The sequence below is a fragment of the Canis lupus genome, chromosome 7 (assembly GCF_003254725.2).
Source record: "Canis lupus dingo isolate Sandy chromosome 7, ASM325472v2, whole genome shotgun sequence".
NCBI lineage: Eukaryota > Metazoa > Chordata > Mammalia > Carnivora > Canidae > Canis > Canis lupus.
In genome coordinates, this window is record NC_064249.1 from 45,516,895 (window position 1) to 45,525,515 (window position 8,621).

Consider the following 8,621-nt stretch of genomic DNA (forward strand, 5'->3'; position numbering starts at 1 on the left):
AGTTAGATAGTTTGATCAAATGGCCGTATTATAGGGCTGATGGGCCCCCTCCCAAATTCATATGCTGAATCCCTAGCCCCTAGTACCTCCAGTGAAGGTAGCCTCTCAACTAAGATCAGGTAGCTTGCTTTAAACATGATTGGATGGCACTTTTCTTTTCCTCTGAGGCATTTTTCCAACTTCTGAATCAGCTACTTGCTTACTCCCAGGAAGGGGCTTTTCTTAGCTCTATTAAGAATAACTTTACCTGGTCAAGATCAATATCACTCTTGTATTTCATCTAATAATATCTGAATTCTAGTTAGACCACCATTCATTCACCAAATGTCTACTGCAGGCCCACTAGTCATCAGAAGTAGCCAGACCACAGTAGATCTATCACTGAACTTAGATTCAATGTCTTAACCTTCTACGAGCGTCAGCCTTGGGGACTACTTCTTAAACCTTCAAAAGCTTTATGGTCTATTTACACTTGATGGTGTTTGTTGCTTGTTTTCCCTGCTACAGTCCTTATGTACTGCTGCCCTGCTCACTGCATTCTATTGCAGGGAAGCTCTTTCTCCTAAAACAAAGTTTCTAAATGTATTTTCCTGCCTCCCTATACATCAATAGACTCCTTGCTTGTTTAAGAGTAAACAAAAGGTGGTTCCTCAGGAAAATTCAGCAAACAGAGGTTAAAAATAAGCAATGAGAAATTTATTAAGCTACAAAAATCTTCAGTAACTGGCATTTGAGGTTTTCAGAGGTGTGAAAACAGAAAACGGATTTTTTTTAAGTTCTCTTTGCTCTTTTAAATGCATCTTTCCCTGTGAGTCTCACGTAGCTGCTCCCTTAATATTTCATCAATGGCTTTGATAATATCCTTCCACCTTTCACCTCCTCTCCTCCTCACTAGATTGTACCACTTGTGAAAACCATGGCTAAAACTCAGTTCTTTCTGGTGAACATGCTTGTAACAAATTATTGCCTTTATGTATTTTTTTTTGTTTCACTTATCAAAAGACTACACAAAACATGTAATTTAAACAGGCTTTTATTTAAATAAAATTTTGCATATTTATTTATTTAAATAAGTTTGGTAAACAGCACTGTTAGGTCTTCCGCAAAAATCCAGACAAAAAATATTAAAATTATTTGCACATCTATCTTTCAATACTCTTTATATAGACAGAAGATACATTCTTGAGTTAAGCCACAGGGTTTTTTTAAATAAATAACAAATGAATTCTCTATGAATCTAAGTGCCTTTGTCCTAATTACAGGAAAACAGATGAGAATTTATTTGTCTGCGTGTCACAATCCACTCAGCTCAGGATTCTGAAAAAACCTACTTTTCTGCTTTTTCAGAAGTTCTCAGTCTTATCTTTTTGAAAATTTTACCTTATTTTAATCCAGAGTATTTTTATGTATTACAAAAATAACAACTAAAAAGTGATTTTGAGTTCAGATATGTTTGTAAAATGCTAGCTAGAATAAAGTTTTGTTTTGTTTTGTTTTGTTTAAGTGGCAAGACAATCCTCTGGGATTTTAAAATGCTTGCGTACCCTGAGGATCCACAATGGGTGCTTGTAAGCAATACTTACAATTTATTTGACCTCCATAACCACTTGGTGCAAAAAATCTTTTAGGATTAGTGCTATCAGTATGATGTCTCTAGTCATTGCAAGTGACTTACAAAAGAAAGAAACCTTAAAGCCCTAACACAAAGGACATTTTTATTTTCTTTTAAAAATTCAAGCTACCATTCTACTTGACTTTAAAACTACATCTAATTGCCTTAGAGGGAGTGCTGATTTTGGTGTTACCACATGGCATATTCTTTTTAAAAAGGTCTGTATTTAAACACTTTAATCAAATACTTCATAATAGAGAGAGAATCAAGACACCAAAAAACCACTCACTGGAAGTTAATGAGCCTTTCATCTTTGCCACAAACTATCCACCCAATGGAATAGTCTTTGGCCTTGAAAAAGAAGAAAATTTTGACATGTCCTATAACATGGATGAGCCTGCAACACATTCTGCAAAATCAAATAAGCCAGACACAAAAGGACAAATATTGTATGATTCTCTTTATGTGATATACCTAGAATAGATAAATTCATAGAGATATAAAGTAGAATGGCGGTTGTTAGGGGCTTCAGGAAAGGAGGAAATGGGAAGCTATTGTCCAATAAGTATAGAGTTTCAATTCAGAAAGATGAAACAGTTCTGGAGATGGATGGTGGTGATGGTGGCCCAACAATGTGAATGTAATTAAAGCCACTTAATTGTATACTTAAAAATAATGAAAATAGTAAAGTTCATGTTATGTATATTTTGCACTAAAAAAGTAATAGTTTGAGGTGATAAACATATGGAAATCCCATAAATAAGGAGGGTGGGACATTAAGAAGAGAAAGGAGAATCTGAAGTATTCAGATATTTGAAGAATATTTAAAGTAAATTTCTGTTCAGATCTTCTAGAAATTCTTTTTCTTTAATATAGGGAGTAAAGTAACACAGCAATTTTGAAAGGGGGAACTAAAGGAAAAATAATTTAAAAGTCCTAAATTCTTAATATGTTAAGTTTTAAATATATATGTGAGCCTAATGCATATAAGCACAGGGCTAAGTAATATTATAGATATAAATACAAAAAGTTTTTATCTTTGTTCTCAAGTAATTTATAATCTCATAGTAAGATTCACCCATTAGTAATCTGGAGTCACAACCCATCATGCTAAGAGAACTCTGGGGATACCAGGAAAGGAGGCAGGTTTGATTGAGGATCCATTTCCTGTTCTTCACACCTACTCTCATTCTGTCAGCACTGAGATCCAGATCCAGATCCACTGCCTCTCAGAAGCCATTGGTCATTTGTTTTAACCCACTGTGGTCCAATTTCTGAACTCTTCCTGTGATCATATTCTAGTAACGATTCAGAACCTTGCCCTTTTCTCTCAATGGTTTTAAGTAAACACTGCAACATGGCTGATACATATTTTTATGCATTTTCACATGTTCTCCCTATTTGGTCAGAGGCATCCATTGCTTTGGAGATGATTAAAATTGGAATTTTAAAATAGGAATGAAAGGGAACAAAGGAAAATGGTGTTTTGAGTCCATAGTATAAGAAGGTTTTAAAAGCCAGGTGTGGTCAGGAGAGAAAGGATTCTCCATGTGGGAAGCTACCAGCACAAAGTGTTCAGGGCCCAGACAAGACCAACCTCACTCTGGTGGACAGTAGAGAGGACAGCATATAGGAAAGTCTTCCTCACACTCAGAGGGTTTATCAGCTTTCCCTGCCCACATCCCCTCCATCTTGGGAAGGGGACACAGAGGGGCTTCTTTGTGAAAGGGGAAATATCCCCGATAAAGTATTTATAATTCAAATTCATTTGTCCCAATTAGACCCAATTACACCTAAGAAACTATTCTTTTTTTTAAAGATTTTATTTATTTATTAGACTGAGGGAAAGAGAGAGAGAGAATGAGTGGAGTGAGAGGCAGAGGGAGACGCAGACTCCCCACTGAGCAGGGAGCCCAATGTGGGGCTCGACGTGGGGCTGGATCCAGGGACTCCAGGATTATGACCTGAGCCAAAAGCAGATACTTAGCCAACTGAGTCACCCACAAGCCCCTAAAAAACTATTATGAAATGAAAAAGACTGAATCATCTTTAATGGAAAATTTAAATCTACCCGCCACTATGCATAGGACTGAGGAGAATAGATATAGAAAAGAAAAGTATGGGGATCCCTGGGTGGCTCAGCAGTTTAGCGCCTGCCGTTGGCCCAGGGCACAGTCCTGGAGTCCCAGGATTGAGACCCGCGTCGGGCTCCCTGCATGGAGCCTGCTTTTCCCTCTGCCTGTGTCTTTGCCTCTCTCTCTCTATGTCTATCATGAATAAATAAATAAAAATCTTAAAAAAAAAGAAAAGTATTCTTTTATTTTTAATTTTTGATTTTTTAAAGATTTTATTTATTTATTCATGAGAGACACACAGAGAGAGGCAGAGACATAGGCAGAGGGAGAAGCAGATTCCCTGCAGGGAGCCCGATGAAGGACTTGATCCCAGGACCTTAGATCACAACCTGAGCCAAAGGCAGACACTTAACCACTGAGCCACCCAGGTACCCCTCTTTTATTTTCTGACCCATTTAGTTTAAAGTATGCAAATGATAATTCCTTTCACATGTTTAACACAAGGAGACTAATGTCTCCTGGAGATCTGTGGAATACTTTATGCAATATACCCAATAGATGCCTCTAAAATGTACTGTATGAAGAAATGAAAGAAAAAAAATATGGATTTCATTTCTTCCCTGCCTCTTATTCCACTAAAGTCAAGATAAATTTTAAAACAGAGATTTTTTTAAAATAACATAAGAGAAATCACAGAGAGAGTTCTGGAAAAAGAACTGGCATTCGGAAAGTCACAGGGTTTAGTCCTTGGAATATTAATACTGCTGGCCACAGACAGTCTTCCTGCCAAGGTTTCTGTAAATAAGCTGAGGTAAATATCTATCTGGACCAGTAAAGTCCCACGAAAGTAATAAGCAAAGTTTTCAATCCTCAAAAATATTTGAACATCTCTCTTTCTTATAGAGAAAAAATCCTGGAACTTCTCATAAATGGATATTTCCCTTGGGGAACTAATATCCTCTCCAGGGTCAAACCTGCATTCTCCTGAAGATTCAGTGAAGCAACACTCATGAGAAGTGTTTTTCTTTTTATTATTCTCTTACCTTAAAATTCACTTGGCTTTAAGAAGTCACTGAATATACATTCTTCTAATTGGAGCTTTCAGTAGGAGAAAAACTAGGGCAAATTTTAGACAAAGCAAAGACAATCTTAAAAGTTGGCAACCAGGTCAGGGAAGCCTTAATGAGAAAGTTAACAGACTGGGTGGCTTTTCCTTGTTGTGCATGATGAGGTGTGCAAAGTTATTAACAATAGAACTCTGCAAAAAGCAGTGTGGAAAGTAGGTGAATATTGATTCTCTGTCTAAAGCTCATAAATAATTAAAGAGGCAATTGTAGTTTAAAGATACAGGGATTACTTTTTTTTTTTTAGCTTGGCACAGTGGTATTCAGAGACTCACTATATTCAGTATCCCCTCCAAATTTTCTTCTCATCCTTTAAAAAAAACCTCAAATTTCATCTCATTCATAAAGCCTTCCCTGACCAGTTCAGCCATCACCAACCACTCCTTTCTCTGAACTTGAAGAGCATATTGCCTCTAGCACTCACTGGATATAAGCTGTTAGGTATCTTTTTTTCCCCCTCTTAAACAAACATGGTCCAATAGATAATAAAATCCTCCAGGGTAGGGATCGCATTAAATTCCTCTTACTATCCCTAGTACCTAGCCTGGAGCCTGATCCACAGTCCATAAGAGTTCAATAAATGTTTGTTGTTAATGATGATGTGTTGTAGATGCATCTGTAACATAATCTGGATAAACACAATACAGGAAAAGTGCAAATCATCATCTAACGAACATGCAAGCCAAGAAATCAATATGAGAGAGCTGTCTGAGCTCCGAATGAAAGACAAAGTAATGCCCTTCTCCCTGGCCCAACATCCAACATGGTGATGGATTATGCTACATAAAATTATCGATAAAGACCAATGTAGTCACAATGATTTCTAAATAGTAGCAAGAAATATTAGATACAAAATGTAACATTATAACAAAGGCAGCTGAACTGAGAGGCCATACATGGAGAAACAGATTTCCTTGATGAAGAAGTTTGTAAATAAGTAACCTAGAGCATAATGAAAGCATGGCATTTTCATATCCTCCCTTCTCTAGCTCCCCAACCCAGGGACCAAGGTGCTTATTTCTCACAAGATATTTCGAATGAGTGTCACTTGCCCCTGAAACAGAGGAGCAAGAAAGCAAACTTGGGCACTTAACCTTTGCCAAAACAAACCCAATCCTTCAAATGATCTACATTTTTACGATATGAGTCAGGTTGTGTAAATTCATACAACCCTCACTTACATGCACAAGAGGAGTAAATCAAACCACTTACCTCTTGTCTTCTTCCACAAGATTTGGCTTATTAGGAATAGAAAGTTGGGGCCAAATCTGTTGCAGCAGTGAACCTCACTTGTCTTTCTCTGTCCCTCTTTGTTTATTCTCTTTCTACTTAGACTCTTTCTTTTATCCTGATAGTGGGAAACTTACGCAGAAGGCTCTCTACCATTTTTATTGAATATATATGTAACATACTCAGCGCCAACATTGGTCTAACTGATGAAGTAGTGAAAGGATTAATCAGGCCAACAGCCCAAGTGTCTCTGGGCCTTGGGTAGAGAGCTAGAGCAAGGTGGGAGGAAGGGAAAAGGAGGTGGGGGCACAGATTGATATTCTCCTCACAGACTGCATATGCTTTGTTGCTATATGGACAATTGGAACAAGGATAATTAATTTAACTGATCACTTCAACAGAACATTGACAATGATTTGACTGACTTATAATAGCATTTACTAGTTCTTTAGCTTAACTAACCAACCAACAAGATTTGAATGAATGCATTTAATCCTCACCTCATCCACTACCACGTTTCTCAGTCACCTTTAAAATTCTGAATGGGTTAAAGAACTTGCAAAATTAATTGTCTATAGAGACATATTATTAATCCTTTTTTTGTGCATTAAATACACTAGCTAAAGGAAATGAGGATTGAATTCCATGGGTTAATCAATGTGTAGCAGTAACCATTTCTACAGCCAACTTGGCTTCCCTCACAGCCAAAGGAAGACCAAAACCATCTCATCTCTTTGAAATAATTGGCGTGTGGTATCTTTTTGTGAGCCAAAGTTCTTACTGAAATAAAGAAAGAATTATACATGTATAACATATTCCTAAACTTAGTGAATGCAGGAAGCTTTCATTGTAAGATATAGAATTTTCTTTCTAGATCCTGAAGATATGGCCTCAGAAATGATACATGTACTCACGGTCGTTCATGTCCTGTTGACAGTGGACTGAGGTGCTCCAAGTCTTCTCTTTGTCAGTAGATAGAGGTGGAAAATATTTCAATGGGATGTACTCATGTCCAAAACACCCAGGAAGAAAACTGGAAAGAACCTAAATAGAAGTACAGAGGAGCACATTTAGGATGGTTGTTTTTTTAGGACAATGGAGGCAGCCCTCAAAATGGTGAGTCGGAGAAATGGCTGCAGCCAACACAAGGAGGCACTGTGGGGCAGAAAGTGGAATTCTCCAGTAGATGGCACTAGGAAACGTGTGGCACCAATGGGCACTGTTACCAAGATAGGAACAGCTTTCACACCTTTGTAGGCAAGGCCCGATATGGAGTACCATATGGGCTAAAGTGAGTATAAGTGGGTATTTCATACCTCCTTAGGTTTGATTTTTATGTTGAAGATATACTTGGGATGGCACATGTATATGTTTGTAGGAGTATGATTCCATATGTGGATATGAATATGTGTGTGTATGAACACCTATGTACACAGAAAAATGTTAGGTTATATAGATATGGATTGATACGAGTATAGATATAGATTGGGGGGTATTATTACAATAAATGGAAAACATGTTACAGAAAGAGGACTAGCTTCTGTTGAGTATATACTGTGTACCAGGCCTTTCAATATACTTTCTCATTTAAATGTGACAATAGCTGTAAAAGTGGCTATTACCTCCATATTTACCAAAGAGGAAAGTTCACAAACTTCATACAGATTAAGGAGTTTGCCCAAGGTTACACAGCTGAAAAACTGCAGGGCCTGGATTAAAATCCACGTCTGCTTAGCTTCAAAACTTGAACGCAGTCTTCAAAACCATAATACAGTCATGCTTCACATCACATAGACTTGCAATAGATTCTTGCAATGTGCAAATTAACTCCAGAGAATATGGTTTGTGTATGTTTGTACAAACAATACAGACATGTGCATTACACAAAATTACAGTAATATATATGCAAAAGTTTGATCTATGTTGAATTACAAATATATATATGTATATATGTGTATATATTTATGTATATACACATATATATAAAGTTAAATAAATACCACATTCCACTTTCCCCCTTTTTACCCCAGATAATTATTGAAGAATCCCATTATAGGAAAATACAGAAGAATGAATTCCAATATGTGAGCTAATTAAAATGAGTTACTTAAAAAGAATATCAAGCTTATTTTAAAGTGGCTATACCAAATCCACATGCATACACGATGGGATACATTCACTATTTACCACAAAATGCATTTAGCATTAAGGTGACAATATGAATTCCATCAACACTGCCTTTTTATGTTGTAGGAAGAGCCATTTCCTACATGAGTAGGAAGAACTCATTTCCACTGAGTTGATTAGAGCACACCTTAACTCAACCCACTCCACTATGGTCCATTGTCATTGAAGGCTCATAGCCTTTGGGCACAAGCCTTTCCATCTTTTTTTCTTGTCTGGAGAGCGTGTTGTTCTGTAAGTTATGTTTTTGTCAGACAGATTAAAGAATGTAGTGCACATTGAGCATTTAGCCCGGTGTTTGGCAAATAATAAAAAGTCATCAGTGAATAAAAGTCAACAATGGTGATTATGATGACTGTAAGAAGAAGAAAGAAGAAGAAGCAGAGGAGAGAGAGC

At 37.0% G+C, this 8,621-nt stretch overlaps 1 protein-coding gene across 2 annotated transcripts in view; it reads right to left on the reverse strand.

Annotated features, from left to right (window-relative positions):
- LOC112647800 (urea transporter 2) overlaps positions 1-7,081 on the reverse strand; it is a 398,379-nt gene extending 391,298 nt beyond the window's left edge. For both annotated transcript variants that reach the window (XM_035719418.2, XM_035719416.2), the window contains exon 1: positions 6,956-7,081. The gene's annotated coding sequence lies outside the window, so the exon portion shown is untranslated. The remainder of the gene's footprint in view (positions 1-6,955) is intronic.
- Positions 7,082-8,621: the final 1,540 nt, after the last annotated feature.